The following is an 18,310-nucleotide window of genomic DNA, read 5'->3' as shown; positions in this document are numbered from 1 at the left end:
ACATGTCCAAATACACATACTCTTCTACATTAATGCCAAAATGAAGGGGCTTCCAGGTGAAGGGCTTAGGGACCACACATACTAGAATTTTGATGCCTATTACAGATTTTAGTAACAGGGCAGCTGTAAAAATAAACAGCAATGTTCTAACAATTAGACTATTTTTTTCAACCCTGCCTCCAGATACGGTTATAAATACCATAGAGACATTAGATGGGACACAGAATTATCTCTTTAAGATTAGGCTATTCTATCTTCACATTTCTTTCTTTCTTTTTTTTGCCGTAAAGGAAGAAAATTTTATTTATTTTTATAATTTTTTTATTATGTTATGTTAGTTACCACACAGTACACCATTAGTTTTTGATGTAGTGTTCCATGATTCATTGTTTGTGTATAACACCCAGTGCTCCATGCAATACGTGCCCTCCTTAATACTCCTTAATACCATCACTGGGCTAACCCATTCCCTCACCCCCGCCCCCCTTCTGTAACCCTCAGTTTTGATTCCTGGAGTCCATAGTCTTTCATGGTTCATCTTCACATTTCTGAGAAATATACCTAGTAAGTTCTACTTTTTAAAAAATCCCTTGCATTGACATTTTCTCAACTCTATGATGTATCCATTTTTGTACTTCTGAGCACAGCACAATATCAAAGTAGGTGCCTAATAAATATTTAAGTGAATGAGTTAATAGATGAATGCTTTTCATTTAGTCTGCTGAATATTAGTTAACAGTATTATTCATTCATCAAAACTAAATACTACTATGTCATCTACAGTTATTATAAGCTGGTCCCTCTTCTCTATTTTAAATTATACTGATATTTGAGAGTTATGCTTACTGTCAGTTACAGTACTCACATTGCAAATATATGGAGGACTTTATGAATATTATTATGAATAATGGTGATTAGTTGCTTTTAATATCCTAGGCAGTGTGAGAAAAAATAGACTTAAGCTACAGCATGAGAGATTTAAGTTAGATAAGAGTGTTCTGGCATCAAATCTAATTAAACACTAGAGTGGATTAATGAAGGAAGTCATGAAATCTTCCTTCTTAGAAGTCTTTAAAAATAAGATGGAACCTCATCAATACATACATCATTAAGTATGCCCCCATACAAAGATGGAGGAATTGGTTTCAATATTCTCTGAATGACAAGTATTTATTACAGGTACATATAAAATAATTTTCTGGAGCATGGACATTCACATAAAATACTGGTATCAATTCATAATCAAAGACATGAATCATGTGCCAAAGAAGTGACTTCTGGTTCTAGTCTCTCATTCCTCATGTGACTTTGGGGCAAGCCATTTTACCTCTAAGGTAAAGATTCTTTTCCAATTAAATAGGAATAATCCTAATTCTAAGTATCTACTCTTCAAAATAAATTATGTGAGATCTTGTTGGGTGAGTTATATCCAAATAAATAAGCAGTAGGGATACAATTCCTACAATTTAAGGTTATTAAATTGTCCTGAAGCAAATTATACTATGTATACAAAGAACAATATTTATCATACTGGTAACAATTAGAAAAGAAATACTAACAGAGAAATTTTAGATTGTGGCAATTAAGTGAAAAGCAACCTGACACAGGATTTATCTTTAAAATCCACGTGCTTTAATGTATTTATACCAATCTCTTTCCATGTTGATATTCTTATTGTGGAACTTCATCATTATACCACAGATAAATCTACCATTTCTTTAAAAAATAACTTTTTTAAAGATGTATTTATTTATATATTTAGAGAGAGAGAGCCTGCACGAGCTAGGGGCAGTGGCAGGGGCAGAGGGAGAGTGAGAGAGGAAGACACCCCACTGAGAGCAGAGCCCCATGTGGGGCTCAATCTCATGACCCCAAGATCATGACCTGAGATGAAACCAAGAGTCAGACACTCAACTGCCTGAGCCCCCCAGGCGCCCCTGAATCTATCATTTCAAAATTCCCAGGCACAAGGCATTGAGCAAATGAAAACTAACACTTCCTTCATGTTATGGAATTTAGAGAAAATAATGCTGCTTAACCACTGGCGTATATTTTCCTCCTCAAGGTTGACAACTTTTGAAAAAATCACGGTACAGACTATGCAATTTATGTTTAAAGTGTTGTAACTGCTTTTGTGTTAGGATTCATATTATGAGAAAATTCACATATACTGCCTTTTTTACTGCTTGGATATTGATCTATTTTGATTGTGGTCACTGGATGCTCTACAGCCTAAAAAGAACATATAATTCCACTCTCTGTCTCTTAAAATAAGAGACATCGGGCTACAACATGTTTTTCCCAACAGCCCACCTCCTCACTCAGAGATGCCAATACAAAAGCAGTAGTTCAGGTGGGAGTGCGGGAGGAAATCACCAGAGCTATTTGCAGAGTACAATCACAGGTTCCAGTGGAAGAAATGTGCTACAAGTTGGGAGAATGTGAGTTATAAAGCATACAGGGGAGGAGTAACAGTGAAATGAATAAAATAAACTCATGGGGGACAATTAGATAAGGATAAAGGGTATAGAAGTGGAAGAGCCCAACCACATCAAAAAGATCAACTTTTAGGAGAAGGGCAGTAAATCATTTCTTGAAGAATATCAGAACATTAGAAGTAGAAGCAATGCTGAAGGTCATTTGGAGACTAATCTCCCTTTACAAATGAAGAAACGGGCCTAATGAGAGTATGTGACTTTCTCAGGGTCACCCTACCCTAGGAAGTGACAAGTGCACGGCACAATTCAGAATAATGAGTGGCCAGTTCAGAGCCTGAAGATCTTGCAGGGAGCCAGGGTAGCTGCCCATCCCCTCTGCAGGACCTTCTCTCCAAGTGCACTAGCCTTGTTCCTTGGGATCACCACACTTTGAATCTAGTGAGTGATGGGGAATGATAGGTGAAGAACAAAAGGACATCTGTCAATGCTTGGAATGTATTCATTCTGATGGCCCTAGCTCCAGACTACCTTTTGAATAGCATCATCCTAGTCAGTTCTGGACAGGAGGCAAAACAAGGGTTATTTTGACATGGTTCTGCCCGTGGAGAGAGACCCACTGAGAGCCTTTAGTCTATAGGCTCAGACAATGGGAAAAGCCATGCCGGCTCCTCCCAAGGCTCAGCTACTTCAGAGAGAAAACAAAGGCAGCATGCAGAAAAGGGGAGGACAGATGAGCCAGGGAGGAAAAAGGTACATACATACAAAACCCCAGAACTTGCAGGAAGCTCATCTATGCCTCAGGAACAGAGCAGACATAGGGAAAGGGGGCACTGGCAAGGAGATCATACTACAAGGCTGTTCTGAGAAGGGTTGTCTGTGATCTGTAATTTATATGGATATAATAAACTCCATGCCTAAGATACAAAAGCCCCAAACAACCACTACCAAAACACAAAACACGTGTTTAAAGGGGAAAATTACCCACAACGTTGGGTTTTTCCACATGGCTGGACCAGGAGGGTTGCAAAATCCATCATTGTTATGGGCTGGAAAGCCAACTAGGGGAGCCCTCTTAGGACTTTTAAAGGGAAACCTTCTGGATGAACCTCTTGGTCTTAGAAGAAAGACAGTTAGTTATATTTAACTATAAACACATGGCAGTAGGTGTTAGAAACATGCTCCATTTGAAGACTATATAAAATAAATATTATTTTTGGAAAAGGAAACTAAACCAAGAATAGATAACCTGAGAATGCCAGACGGGCCCAGTGCACCTTGCCATGCTTTCTCAAGCATTTAGCACTCAGATTTAGCCTTCAGCTGAACTGCACTCACTTCAGCAATCTTTAATTTATGCAGATGATTCATTTGCAATATGAAATCATTACAACCCTGCAACAACAACAACAGACTAGAAATACAGGAGGCCTACTCTGACCACCTAATTTAAAACTGCAACCTCTCCCCACTCCCCAAACTGATGTTCCTCTTACCTTGCTCTACTTTTTTCTTCTTTTTAAAGCAGTTTTCATCTTCTAACATACGATAACTTGCCTATTTGTTTAGTGCTTATTTTCTGTTCTCCCCCAATAGGATATAAGCTCCAAGAGGGCAGGAATTTCCGTATGTTTTGTTCACAGGTGTATCCCACGCATCTAGAACAATGTGTGGTACACACTGGGTGTGCCAAAGTGCTGGCTGATGAATCAGGACAAGACATGGATGAGCTGTCAACACGGGATAAAGCCCCTTGCTCAGATAACAATGAAGTGCCTCATCGGTAACTATAAATAGTATATATTTTCCAATAGAAATCACCAAAGTTAAAAATAAATCAAATTCAGTGGGCCAGTTCTGCTATCAGAAGAAGGAGGTGATTCTCTCTAAAGGTTCCGGGGGAAATGATCCCAGCATATGTGGGTCCAAGTGGATGACCTGCTCCTGCATGTCTTTGGGTGTAAGGAGGGAAACTGAGCTAAGTACTGAGCAGTGGGAAAAGACACCTCACAAGGGTTTGTCTTTGGTAACTTTATAATATTAATACTTTTGTGTGGCACTTCCCTGGGCATAAGAAATGCTCTCACAGTATCTCACTCTACCTTGAGGCAGGTAGGATTATTTTCTGAACCTTGGGGAGTGTGTTACTTGCTCAGGGTGGTGGGCCAAAGTGGATCATTCCTAGCTTGGTTTAAGAAAGCAAGTACAAATTCAGTACTTTTTTCACATGGCATGGCTAAAATTATTACTCTCAAAGATTGCTTAACTAGCTGCCTACCTCCTGTGGTTTATTACTAGGAGAGAGTTTTAGAGAAAGGAGTGATTGCCTGGTCTTCACGGCCAAAGTGCCGGGAGATCAGGTAAATAATGAGAGGGAGCTCTGAAGTTTCTGCTACCAAACAAGTAGGCACTTCAGATGATATTTATTTAAGACCCTGCATTTCTTAGTTATGGTGGAGGTCTATGAAAAACAAAGGCAGCAGACACGTAGCCTAGATTTATAGGGATCATTCAAAGTTCTGCCTGAGCAAAAAAAAAAAAAAAAAAGCTAAGAAACAAACAAAACTCCGCTCTTACATAGAAACTATTCCATAATAATGGAGGAGGGATCCAGAACACAACTCACCAAAATGCAGAAAAGATACAGAATGCATGGAGTGGGCAGGTCTTGAGAATTTTATCCCCACACAAAGAGAAATTGTGCAGTATCCAGAGAGAAGAGATGGTATGGTAGCTGTGGAGCATTAGCAACCAAAGGGGATGAATCAGCTCAGCGTCTGAAAACACCTACAGGTTCTGTCAAACCTGCCCGCAGTCTTCAAGAGCTTCAAGGCTCACAAACAGGAAATTGCTGGGTATGACTTAATCTGACTCTCAACCTCCTCAGAGAAGAGCTTGCCCCAAAAAGTTATGCACAAAGTGCGGAGCCAAAAGGTGAGAGGTGAAGAAGAATGTGAGTTCAAGTTCAGAGTATGGGGCATTTAGTAGAAGGAAACAATTTTGGGGGCGCCTGGGTGGCTCAGTCGGTTAAGCGGCTGCCTTCGGCTCAGGTCATGATCTCAGGGTCCTGGGATTGAGTCCCTCATCGGGCTCCCTGCTCAGTGGGAGTCTGCTTCTCCTTCTCCCTCTGCCTCTCCCCACAGCTTGTGCGTGCTCTCTCTCTCAAATAAATAAATAAAATCTTTTTTTAAAAAAAGAAGGAAACAATTTTCAAAACATATAAGAGTTATTTTGGATTTCAGCACCGGGTTCAGTACTGGTCAACATCTTTACTAGTAGCCCAACGCTTTATAGAAATGGAGAGAGAAAACCGAATTACAAAGGGACTTGTGAAGACGTGAGATTAAGTCGTTCATTGATTCATGTGTTCATTCATTCATGACATTCTGTTTCAGGATATTTTCAGGAACAGAAGACTGAATTGACCTAAACAAATAAGAGAGTTTATTATCTCACACAACAGAGTTGCCTGGAGGTAGGACTGTCCCAGGACCAGTTTATTTACAGCACCTCAGCAACATCATTAAGGACCCAACTTCTTGCCATCTTTCTGTCTATTTTGATTTGCCTAGACTAACCAAAAATTCACCCCCTGGATCAAGAACTGGGGTTGAGGCTTGGGCCAGGTGGGCCCCAGAGATAACTATGGATGGTCGCTCAACAATATTCACTGAGCACCTCGGATGTGTCCATTCCTGTACTGGTCACTGGAAACATGGAAAAAAGGAACCACCTGCCCATGGGAGTTTAGAGATTAATGGGCAAGACAGGCATTAATGAAATAACCACAAAAATAACAAGAAAACAGCAACTGCCGTAAGTGCTATGCTGAAAAGGTACGTGGTGCCCTAAAAGCAGAACCAGGGGATTTGGGTTAATGAGGGGGAGATGAGGAGGCCCTGAAGAAGGGACCCTGGAGCTGTTGGGATCGGGGGATGGAGAAACATTTCAGACCGAGGGAGCAAAGGGAGTGGCCAAGTGGAAGGAAGGCATATGGCACATCCAAAAACCATCCCCAGATGGAGGACACACAGGGAGGGTAAGCGAGGAGCAAAAGGAAGCTGAGGAGGTTCACAGGAGCCAGACTCTATGAGTTATATACACTGGAAGAACATATTAACAAATGCATATTTTTAAACTTTTAAAATCTTAGACCTTTTTGCTCACATTGAGTTTGACACAAAACAGGGCTCTAAAATGTCCTAGTGCACAGATGCTCTGAGAATGTCAAATGGCCATTCCCTGTCCTTTCAAAATGAATACTTCTGGTCACTTCAGGTAAGAGTATACCATAGGAAGAAAGCTGGGTGTGGGGCTGGGGAGGCAAGGCACGGGTAGACTTGGAACCTGGGTTGAAAGATGACACCTCACAGTTGTAACTGATTGGGAAAGGAAGGAATTCATGAAAGAGGCGGGGCTAGGAAAAGGATGTAGAGAGAGGCTGTGACTCTGAGGGTTGAATGGGATCGGGGACCTGGACAGGGGTTCCTGGTATACGGTGACAAGATAGGGTGCTTGAGCTAGGGGCTACAGGAAGACCCAGAAGCACAGTGAATAGAGAGACCCCGCTGGAGGGGCAATCTTACCCCGGCCCCGGCCTCATACCTTTGGGGAGGTAACAAGAGTGAGACTGCAAAATTCAGTCTACTTCTGTGCTTTTTGGGGTGTGGCTTGCTTACTTACCAGGAGATTACACAGAAATTACTCAAGGTAAAGTGCCACAGAGTCCTCTCTCAGCAAATGAAAATACGTTTGAGGAATAAACAACACTACCACTTCCTTAGGGGGCCAAAAAATATTACCTCTTTCTCCGGTTTCTTATCACTATAAATGAACTCATAATCTCTCAATAGCTGAGTATAAATGGTCTAATTAACCATCTTTTGCCCTTCAAATACTTAAGAATTTCCATGGTGACTAACCATGCATTTCTTCTACCACATGGATGAACATCTAACTAAAAGGATTCTCGTCCTCCAAAGCAGACATTTAAAGTGTGACAAAGTCATCTCAGAGAAACTTGGCCCTTTGGAAATGAGATAACTAATTACCCAGTGAAAAGGCAGTCTTTTTCCACTGAGAAATCAGCTACGTGGTCTAGCAGAATGAAAGGCATGGACCATGGCAAATCAGGTCCGCAAAAACAGTAAACAAAACAAGCCACAGAACAATGAACACATGTGGAAAAAGCAAAACGGCACCAGCCACACAGTTGATTTGATTTTAAGAAAACTGAATCTGTGTTTCAGAAAGAAAAAAAAAGAGTGAAAATACACAAAAGTATAAGAAAAGAAACAAAACACCCTAAAAGCACAGACAACTAAAAGCCAAGTAAAACTCATACACACAGACCTCACAGACTCCACAAATTACTTTGAATTATCTACAAGCTTAGGAAATGGCCCTTATACATGTATTTTATCATTCAGGAATACAGCCCATGTCTCTTCCAGAATCCCACTGCTAACAAACACAAAGCAGTGAACCATGGAGACGGTCTTCCTTTCAAAATAGGGACATAACCTATTTTCTCTACATCAGATGTAGCTGTAACTGAGAACCTATACATACTGTAATAACACAGAGAAAAGGAAATGGATGGTGAAAGCAAATTGAATTCAGTGAGCTAGCAACATTGTAACGTACATCGCTGGGAAGGGGACAGAGATGGAGACAGACCGAACACACACACGCTGGCTACTTTGTTCTTTTTTAGTTTTATCAAATTACATTATATATTGTGACTTTTGCCCTAAGAAGCATGAAAAATTGACAATAAAACGTTATCCTAATGGAATGTCGGGTCTTTGGTTAAGTGCCTGGCACAAAAAGAATCAATTTTTTTCGACGAGCCTTCAAACAAAAGTGTACGTGCTCTTGACATCTGCAGATGAGCTAGTTTCCTCTTCTTCAAAACTCAAAGCTTCTCTAAATTAAACAGAAGCTTGTTTTTGGTATCTGTAAAATGTATGTGGACAAAATTCAAAGTTTTAGAAAGGGAGTTGCCATAGAAACACACAACTCCCTAAAAGAACAGTCCGTCGCCTCTTCAAGGAGCCCGTCATCATAGATATTTATTCAGTGCTGCAGACAATGCATAAAGAGCAGTCAGAATACACACACTGGACAAATACACAAATTAAATAAGTCAAGTACTTTTAAGTGAGGGATGATGAGCCCATTTGCATGTGTGTGGTGAGGGGGGGGTATCATGTGAGCTGAACCCTGTGGTACAGCTGAAATGCAGCCATCATAAAAAGATTCATTTAAAACACAATTCTGCAACAATCTGGGCATTGCACCCAGTTATCATTATGGACTGTTTTCTGTGAATTCTTTTAAGATGTGAATATAAGAACTAGAAGCAGCACTTACAAAAATAGCCTTATTTTTACTAGCAGAGTAGACTCAAGCTAAAAATAAATTCAATGGGAATTTTATACTGCAGACTTTTAAAAAAACATAGTGTCAGTATACCTAGACAAACACCACCTCCTTATTCGAAGCTTCTGTGCAGCATTCCAAAAAGGCCACCCGATTTCCAGCCAGATTACAGTTCTTCAGACCTGGTCTCTCTTGAGACAAAGGAACCTCAGGGAGGTAACATCTAAGTTGGAGTCTTGAATCAAACAACTTATTGGTCCTTAGAGGATTTCTGTTCTCAGGAGTTCATTTCACCAGAAGAGGACAAATTATCACATAGCCCTTTGACAACAGGATGGTCCTAACTGGGAGGAAACAAAATAAATATCTTTGAGGGGCTGTGTCCCCAAAAAACCTACAATGAAATTTCGGGACATGATTTGTATGAAAATGTGATCTTTTCTGCAGCTGTATTCATCTGTGATCAGTACTAATGATTTGCAAATCATATCAATGCCCCTAATAATGATAATTTTCTGAGGAAACACAAGGATTCCATAAATGTTAAATATTTAATCCTTGGTAGGTAAATTATAGCTACTGTTAATCAAAACTTACAAATGGAAAGACTGATACCATCACTCATGATTTACCCCAAATCATAGATGACCAACTTCTGAATTTATTTTCAGTAAATACAAACAATAAAGTACACATGTGCTCATTTACAAAGCATCATGATTAACACAGTTATCCAAATGATTAAAAAGTCATCTGAGGGCTGACTCAAAAACCAATCAAGTTAAATCTAGGTAACATTGGCATTATTCTAAAAAAAAAAGGGGGGGGGCACCTGGGTGGCTCAGTCATTGGGTGTCTGCCTTCGGCTCAGGTCATGATCCCAGGGTCCTGGGATCGAGCCCCGCATCGGGCTCCCTGCTCAGCTGGGAGCCTGCTTCTCCCTCTCCCACTCCCCCGCTTGTGTTCCCTCTCTAGCTGTCTCTCTCTCTGTGTCAAATAAATAAAATCTTTAAAAAAAAAAAAAACATCAGAATGATTAAAATCTCACCCTTCAATTGCTAGAAGCAACAGATGAAAATCCAGTAATGGTTAGTGGACCAGAGTGCCAACCACTCATGGATCACTCTGAAACCATTTGAAGGCATTGTGCAAGTAGGCAATGGTAACAATTAGCATCTGGGTGGTGGTTACAGGTCTGAAAATGTGTACTGGAAGAAGTGAAGCATCTGGCCAGATAAATTTACTCACTTGGATTTCATAGTATGAGTACTCTGACTTCTACTCACCCTTTAAGATTCAGACCAACCAGGAGCTCCTTAGGGAAGCTTCTCTGAGCCTGGGGCTCAGCTCAGGGACGCTGCTCCAAAAGATTTCCTGAATCCCTACTACGGCACTGCCTCATTAATTTTCAGACACTGGCTTTCTCAAAAGCTTCCTGATTCCATCACATACTTCTTAAGGGTAGTGACCGTATCAGTCTTGCTCACCTCGGGAACCCAGAACTGGTGAAACTCAATAAATGTTTGCTGAATGAATGAATGAGTGTAGTGTGGATTTATTTAAGTTACTGAAGCTCTTATCGATCAGAATTTTTATTAATTTGGTGAAGATCTGATAAAAATGGTGTTGGTTAAAAGAAATAATATTCCTCGTTATCTCAAAAAATTCAGAGACCAGAGATCTGTCTGTTAATATGGATTTTCATTTCCTTAGGACAAGAAAGCAAAGAATGATCATGGTATGCTGTACTTAGAACCTGGAGGGTTAAGGACCTATCCACACATCATTGAAGCTGCCCATTCTTTTATTTTGAAGCAAAACTGCTCTGGGCATGACAGATGAGTGTTACATAACCACAGTATACTTTTTGGCACGTTTCTTAAATCTGTAAACATGTCCAGTGCTCTGAAAGCAGATCTGTAGTTGTTTTTTTTAAAAAAATAATAATAGGGGTGCCTGGGTGGCTCAGTCGGTTAAGCATCTGCCTTCTGCTCAGGTCATGATCGGAGAGTCCTGGGATGGAGCCCTGTGTTGGGCTCCCTGCTCAGTGGGGAGTCTGCTTCTTCCTCTCCCTTTGCCCCTCCCCCTGCTCCTGCTCCCTCCCTCTCCTTCTCTCTCTCAAATAAATAAATAAAATCTTTAAAAAATAACAAAAAGGAATGAAAGATCACCATGTTGTTTAAATAAAAGTTACTGATATGGCCTCCAAATTCTAAGTTCCCAAAAAGCTTATTTTTCTTAAGTACGCCAGTCACAAATAAAGGCAGAAAGTCGCCTCTCTCTTAATGTAATCAACTTCTCAAAAGATGACATACATACACACCAGGCTTTGGGAGAATTCTCTAGGGGGGATTTAAAAGGAAGTATCTGGTGGAAGCAGAGGGTCACATGGAGACTTCCAACAGATATTCTCCATCTACAAAAGAAGGGAAGGGCCTCCATGCTGCAATTGTTTGATAAACATATCACAGCGGCCTTTTTACTTCTTCTGATGTAAGTGAAAATGGCTTTTTAGTGCTATATGTTGAAAGCAACAGGTAAAGGCAATGAAGCAATAAGTATTTACAATACAGATTTAATATTTCTATACCAAAATTTCTGAGATTTTCTGCCTTAAGCAGGATTATCCTGCTTAACATCTTGTCTCACAAAATTTTACTTCAATTTTGAAAAGAGTTAAGTTGTGAATGCCTGGAAGAATCCATTCACCTTTTCAGAATCAGCTAAGCACCAATTTTTCAAACAACTTTAATCTGGAGTGCTGTTTTAATAAGACTGTTTATAAAATTAAGGGATGCCTGGGTGGCTCAGTCAGTTAAGTGTCTGCCTTTAGCTCAGGTCATGATCTCGGGGTCCTGGGATCGAGCTCCTCATCAGGCTCTCTTCTTGGCAAGGACTCTGCTTCTCCCTCTCCCTCTGTGCACTCTCTCTCTGTCTCACTCTCTCTCAAATAAATAAATAATCTTAAAAAATTATAAAATTGAGTTGTTTAAAAATTTTATAAATCAAGATCAAAGGTGTCTACATTTTTTAAAAAAGTAATACCCTCACACACAGAAAGTAATACATATTACCTACTGTAATACACATTACATAATTACATGTGAAATTACAAAAAATCTTAGCCATTCATGATAACTCAGGAATGAGCCTTTCCATACAGCTTCATTTCCCAGAGAGCTGAGGGGCTCCAGAGTTTTCTTAAAATAGAAGTATTTCCAAAACGTACCATGTATGTTTGAGTCTCCATGATCAGAACCTAAGCACATAATATACCTTTTTTTCTTGATAACTTATACTTGAAAATACCAGCTCATATGTATAAATTGAATGTAGTTCAAAATGTGATACATATGTGGTCACAGATGAAAACACATGTGCTGAGGACCATGTAACAGGAAGGATCCCATTTGACCCCCAAATCTGTCCTCTCAAAAATACTCTTTTTTTTAAAGATTTTATTTATTTGAGAGAGAGAGAGCATAAGCAGGGGGAGCTGCAGGCAGAGGGAGAAGCAGGCTTCCCGCTAAGCAGGGAGCCCGATGTGGGACTTGGATCCCAGGACTCAGGGATCATGACCTGAGCCGAAGGCAGATGCTTAACCGACTGAGCCACCCAGGCGTCCCATCTCAAAAATATTCTGATGTCAACTTCTATTTTGATCATTTGCCTCTCTTTACAGAGGCAGGGTGAAAGCTACGCAGTATAGGACGACTTTCTGGGGGAGTACAGTGTTGTTTTGAAAAACTAGTTAGGAACCAAAGGCTAAAGAAGTTTCCTGACAAATGGTTTTTCTGTTCTCTAAGTGGGTATCTGCTTCGATGTTGCTATCAGCTACCTATGACTTTAGCTGGAACTTCAGCCTGTAGAGGCTCCCAAGAGCTCTGGGCCAGTACGGACTTCCCCAGCTTTCTCACTGGCACTAAGTTTATTCAATGGTTGGGGGAGAGGAACACCTTTGACAGGTTCACAGGCGTGGGAGTTCTCCAATCCTTCACTTCTTTTTGCTGAGGTATTCTTACAAACTGTTCATAGAATGAAATTAGTGCAATCTCTTTGAGTCTTTTTGAAAGGACAATTTGGTGCACTCTCTCTCTGGATATCTTTGACCCAGCAAATTGCTTTCTAGGAATCTAGCCTAAGGAAATCATTGGCTATGTAAATGAAGGAGGTGTGTAAAGAGGTTGACGGTACGTACTATTGATTATGAAAATAAAGTTTTGCTAAACTTCTAGCAATCTAGGGGATTGGTTAATAATGTAATAGAGTCAAACAACAGGAAACTATTCTGCCACTAAAAACGTAAAATAATGATGTAGACCTACATTAATTAAAACACAAAGATTGGGGCGCCTGGGTGGCTCAGTTGGTTAAGCATCTGCCTTCAACTTAGGTCATGGTCCCAGGGTCCTGGGATCGAGCCCTGCTTTGGGCTCCCTGCTCAGCGGGAAGCCTGCTTCTCCCTCTCCCTCTGCCTGATGCTCCTCCTGCTTGTGCACTCTCTGTCAAATAAAAAATAAATAAAACACAAAGATTTCCACCATATATTGTTAAGTGAAAAATAAAGGGTTCTAAAAATACATATGATATACATAGGAAAAATTCTGGAAGGATATATTTTAGAGATTCCCAAACAATTCTGGAAGCTATTACAGTCTCAGTAATTTTTTTTTTTTAAGATTTTATTTATTTATTTGAGACAGAGAGAATGAGAGAGAGAGCACTTGAGAGGGAGGAGGGTCAGAGGGAGAAACAGACTCCCCGCTGAGCAGGGAGCCCGATGTGGGACTCGATCCCGGGACTCCAGGATCATGACCTGAGCCGAAGGCAGTCGCTTAACCAACTGAGCCACCCAGGCGCCCACAGTCTCAGTAATTCTTTTGGCAGCACCTCCAGGCCAAAACAAGTATCTGACAGCGCTGTCTGTTAACTAGTTAGGTCCAAACAACTTAAGTATTTATGTCTTAATGACTTAGTAGCAATTTGAAAAAAAACACACACACATAAATTAGAAGAAAAGTACTATTTTTTCCTTCTTCAATAACCTCCTAATAACTTATTAATAGAATGTGTGCACCTGTTGGGCAATGCCTAACTTCAAATATTGGAATCAGATTGAACACCATTTCCCTCGTTTCCTGTTTCATGTTGGTTTTCACATTGTACTCACTTTTGATCATTAAAATGTAGCAACCATTGAAAACCCACTTTTGCAAAGATGTGATGTCATCAAAAGGAATGTAGTATGATCTTAATGTTGAAACTGTGAATTACCTCCAATGCTGTTGGACAGATGTGTTTCCCTTGATGGAAAATAATCTGCAGCAACCTCATGAATTTGCTGTGGTGCCCCAGAGCACCTTGGCACACAGCTTGGGAACTGCAGATATATAACATTATTAACAGCTGCTTTCTCTCGGGTTACGGGTGATTCTTTAAAAAAAAGATTTTCTGAACCTTTTCCCAATAAACATCTGTTATTTTTTACAATGAGAAAAACCATTAAAATGATATACATATTTTTAGAAGTTTTTTTCCCCTTTGGTTTAAACACCAAACATTTATCTCTTACTATTCTGGAGGCTAAGAATTCCAAAATCAATGCCCCAGCTGATTAGGTATCTGGTGAGGAGCCCTTCCTGTTTCATATATGGCTGTTTCTCCTCACTGTGAAAAGTTTTTTGTCCTAAAGAAAGATGGATATTCTGTTCTCCTCAATTTTTTACTTTTAGAAAAGTCTAGGCATAAACAACATTGGAAATTCAAAGTCTTGATTGGAAATAACCTAGGTGTCCATTAAATGGATGAATGGATGAAGAAGATATGATATGTATATATACATATATATATATACATATATACATATATAATGGAATATTATTCAGCCATAAAAAGAAGGAAATCTTGCCATTTGAGACAACATGGATAGACATTGAAGGCTTTATGCTCAGTGAAATAAGTCAGACAAAGACAAATACTATATGATTTCACTTATATGTGGAATCTAAAAAACAAAACAAATGAATAAACAAAATAAAACTCATAGATACAGAGAACAGACTGGTAGTTATCACAGGGAAGGAACTGGGCGGTAGGTGAAATGGGTGAAGGGGGTCAGTTACATGGTGACAAATGGTGACTAGACTTATTGTGGTGACCACTTTGTAGTGTATACAAAAATTGAATTATTATGTTGCACATTTAAAACTAATATGCTATATACCAATTTTACCTCAATTAAAAATCCCTACACGGTATTATAACAAGACAAGACCTTAAAAAAAAAGGAAAACCCTGGCTGACGCCTTAATGATAGAAAACTCACTCCTGAATAACCCTCTGCAATAACTCTTACTATTCTGAACCCTCCCCTGATACTTACACAGATAGGATCGATGAAGTCACTGATGTGAGGACACTGACCTAGACATTCACCCTACTTCCTGCAGGTAGTCACTACAATTGTTTAACAATAGACTCTCTGTCCCTCAGCTGATGTGCCTATAACAGAGCATGGTCATGCCCTTGAGGGAACGGAGTTGCAAATGGTCCTTTGCTCTTGGTCTACAGAGCTTCAGTCTCTGAAATAATGGTGCTCCTTTTAAAATAGTGCCCACTGCTATTTACCCCAGCATCCACTGCCACTGTCTTTAAAGGTCTCTACTAGTCTCTGTTCCCTTCTGGTTACTTCTGCCCTGTTTGTCAGTTTTTGCACTAAAGAAATGAATGGCCTTTTATAACTTCACCAATTGGTACTTTCAGAACCAACTGAGTAGTATAACAGATATTTAGCTTCCTTTGTAATTAGTTGTTGGTGAGTGTTTTGTTTGTTTTATCCCTTATGAGGGTTGGTGGGGACAAAGGAAAATTTTCCAGTTTAAAGCTGTTTTTAAAACAGAAGGATTTTAAGTTTTGGTGTTGAAGTTTTATTGTAGTCAGTATTTTCTTTTTATTTTTTTATTACGTTATGTTAATCACCATACATTACATCATTAGTTTTTGATGTAGTGTTCCATGATTCATTGTTTGCGTATAACACCCACTGCTCCATGCAGAACGTGCCCTCTTTAATACCCATCACCAGGCTAACCCATCCCCCCATCCCCCTCCCCTCTAGAACCCTCAGTTTGTTTTTCAGAGTCCATAGTCTCTCATAGTTCGTCTCTCCCTCCAATTTCCCCCCCTGCATTCTTCCCCTCCTGCTATAGCAAGATAGTAGTCAATATTTTCTATTCATTTATTTTCTTACTACAGTGCCTAAGGAATTATTAAAAAAACAACTTATTTTTCTTTCTTTTTTTTTTTTTTTAAGATTTTATTTATTTATTTGACAGAGAGACAGCGAGAGAGGGAACACAAGCAGGGAGAGTTGGAGAGGGAGAAGCAGGCTTCCTGCTGAACAGGGAGCCCGATGCGGGGCTCGATCCCAGGACCCTGGGATCATGACCTGAACTGAAGGCAGGCGCTTAATGACTGAGCCACCCAGGCGCCTCAACAACTTATTTTTCTAATCTAGGAATGTCTATAACTGTATATGTCAATTTCAACTTAACCTTTACAAATTTAAGTTAGAATTAACCATGCTGCAGGAGTAGAATGTTTAAAGTAATTTTTGCATGAACTTGAATTGGAATGGTCCTAACAGTCTTAAATTCAGTCTTTCAAAAATGAAGAATAAGATCTTCCAGTCCTCCTTTATCTGCCTAATTACTCCCTATAGCACTTACCACCTTTTAACATACCACATACTTTGCCTATGTATCTTGTTAATTGTCTCTCTCTCCTCCAACTAGAATGTAAGCCCAACAAGGGTAGAAATTTTTGTCTACTTTAATCACTGATATATCCCCACCACCTAAAACAGCCTGGCAAAACGGAGGGGCTCAACAAGTACTTGCCAAAAAGTAAGTGAATGAGTGGCTAATTCTTTTCTTTCTTTTAAAGATTTATTTATTTATTTGAGAGAGAGAGAGAGAGAGAGCATGAGCAGGAGGGGGAGAGGGAGGGAGAATCTCAAGCACAGTTGGTGCTGAGCATGGAGCCCAATGCAGGGCTCAATCTCACAACCCTGAGGTCAGGAACTGAGTCCACACCAGGAGTCAGGCACTTAAACGTCTGCACCACCCAGACACCCCATGAGTGACTAATTCTGAAAGGCCTTTCATATAATTCCATTTTAGACGGCCATAGATGAGAAAAATCTTTTTTTTAAACATAGTCATAGTTTTATTATAATTCCATCTGTAATACTTGTAACATACTCCTATTACAGTTATCAGAGATGAAGGTGACATGATAAATTTCTTCTTGCTTTATTGCTGAGTCCAAAGCTGGTTTAAGTCTCTCTCTCTCTCTTTTTTTTTTAAAGATTTTATTTATTTATTTGACAGAGAGAGACACACAGCGAGAGAATGAACAAAGTTATACACATCAATATGGATGAATCTCAGAACATAATGTTTTGGCAGGAGCAGGTCACAAAATAGTGAGTATAATTCTATTTATATAAAGGTTAAAATAATATTGTATATTGTTTAGGGATATATACATATGTAGTAAAACTAAGCAAAGGCAAGAGAATGATTATCTCAAAATCCAGGAAAGTAGCTGAGGAGAGGAGAATGTGATCTAGGAGAGAGATATATCTGAGTCTCAAGAATAGTGATAATGTTCTTGAGATGAGTAGAAGAAATGTGGATGCCTCCTTACTTTATTGTTTAAAATCTGCCAGTAAGCTGTATATCCCCTTCTGTATGAATGGTGTACTTCTTAATTTAAAGAAGTAAATGAACCTTGTCAAACTTTGTAAAAATGTATACTTTAAGGTATGGTAATAATGGGGACCCTGGGTGGCTCAGTCGGTTGGGCGTCTGCCTTTGGCTCAGGTCATGGTTCCAGGGTCCGGGGATCAAGCTCCACGTCGGGCTCCCTGCTCAGTGGGGAGCCTGCTTCTCCCTCTCCTCCCTGCTTGTGCTCTCTCTTTTGCTATCTCTTTCTCTCTCAAATAAATAAATAAAATCGTAAAAAAGAATAAAGTATTGTAATACTATTTCAAGTTGGAAAACACAAGCATGTAGGAAGTAATTTTTCTATATCTAAATTTTAAGATTAATATTTGTTATTTTTTTTTTACTCACTATAGAAAAGCTTAGAGTCTTCATCATACAATGATTTTCCTAATACATTGAAATCATAAGAAACTCTCTTGGTAGAGTTTTTATTTTCTGGATTGGCTATTTTATTTTTATTTTCAATTGAGGTATAATTAACATACATTATATTAGTTTCAGGTATACAGTGTAATGTTTTGATATTTGTATATATTGTGAAGTGATCACCATTTTCTTGATAGGTTTTAAAGGTACATAGCAAAATCACTGTGTTTTCATAACTACCTACATTAGACAAATGAAAAACAACAGAAGAACAAACGATAAGGAAAGAACAGTCGCTAAGAAATGCCCAAAAGCTTGAATTCTTACATCAAAAGC

General features: G+C 39.4%; 1 protein-coding gene across 9 annotated transcripts in view; it reads right to left on the bottom strand.

Moving 5' to 3' along the window:
• BACH2 (BACH transcriptional regulator 2) overlaps positions 1–18,310 on the bottom strand; it is a 353,067-nt gene that overhangs the window by 208,407 nt on the left and 126,350 nt on the right. The window contains exon 1 of one of the 9 annotated variants that reach the window (XM_078054992.1): positions 5,062–5,222. The exons of the other annotated variants lie outside the window; for them this stretch is intronic. The gene's annotated coding sequence lies outside the window, so the exon portion shown is untranslated. Of the gene's footprint in view, positions 1–5,061; positions 5,223–18,310 lie in introns of those variants that run through there. 9 annotated transcript variants of the gene reach the window in all.

This window comes from Halichoerus grypus, chromosome 9, assembly GCF_964656455.1.
Source record: "Halichoerus grypus chromosome 9, mHalGry1.hap1.1, whole genome shotgun sequence".
NCBI lineage: Eukaryota > Metazoa > Chordata > Mammalia > Carnivora > Phocidae > Halichoerus > Halichoerus grypus.
Note: the sequence above shows the minus strand (reverse complement) of the source record. Positions and strands in the feature narration are given on the sequence as shown.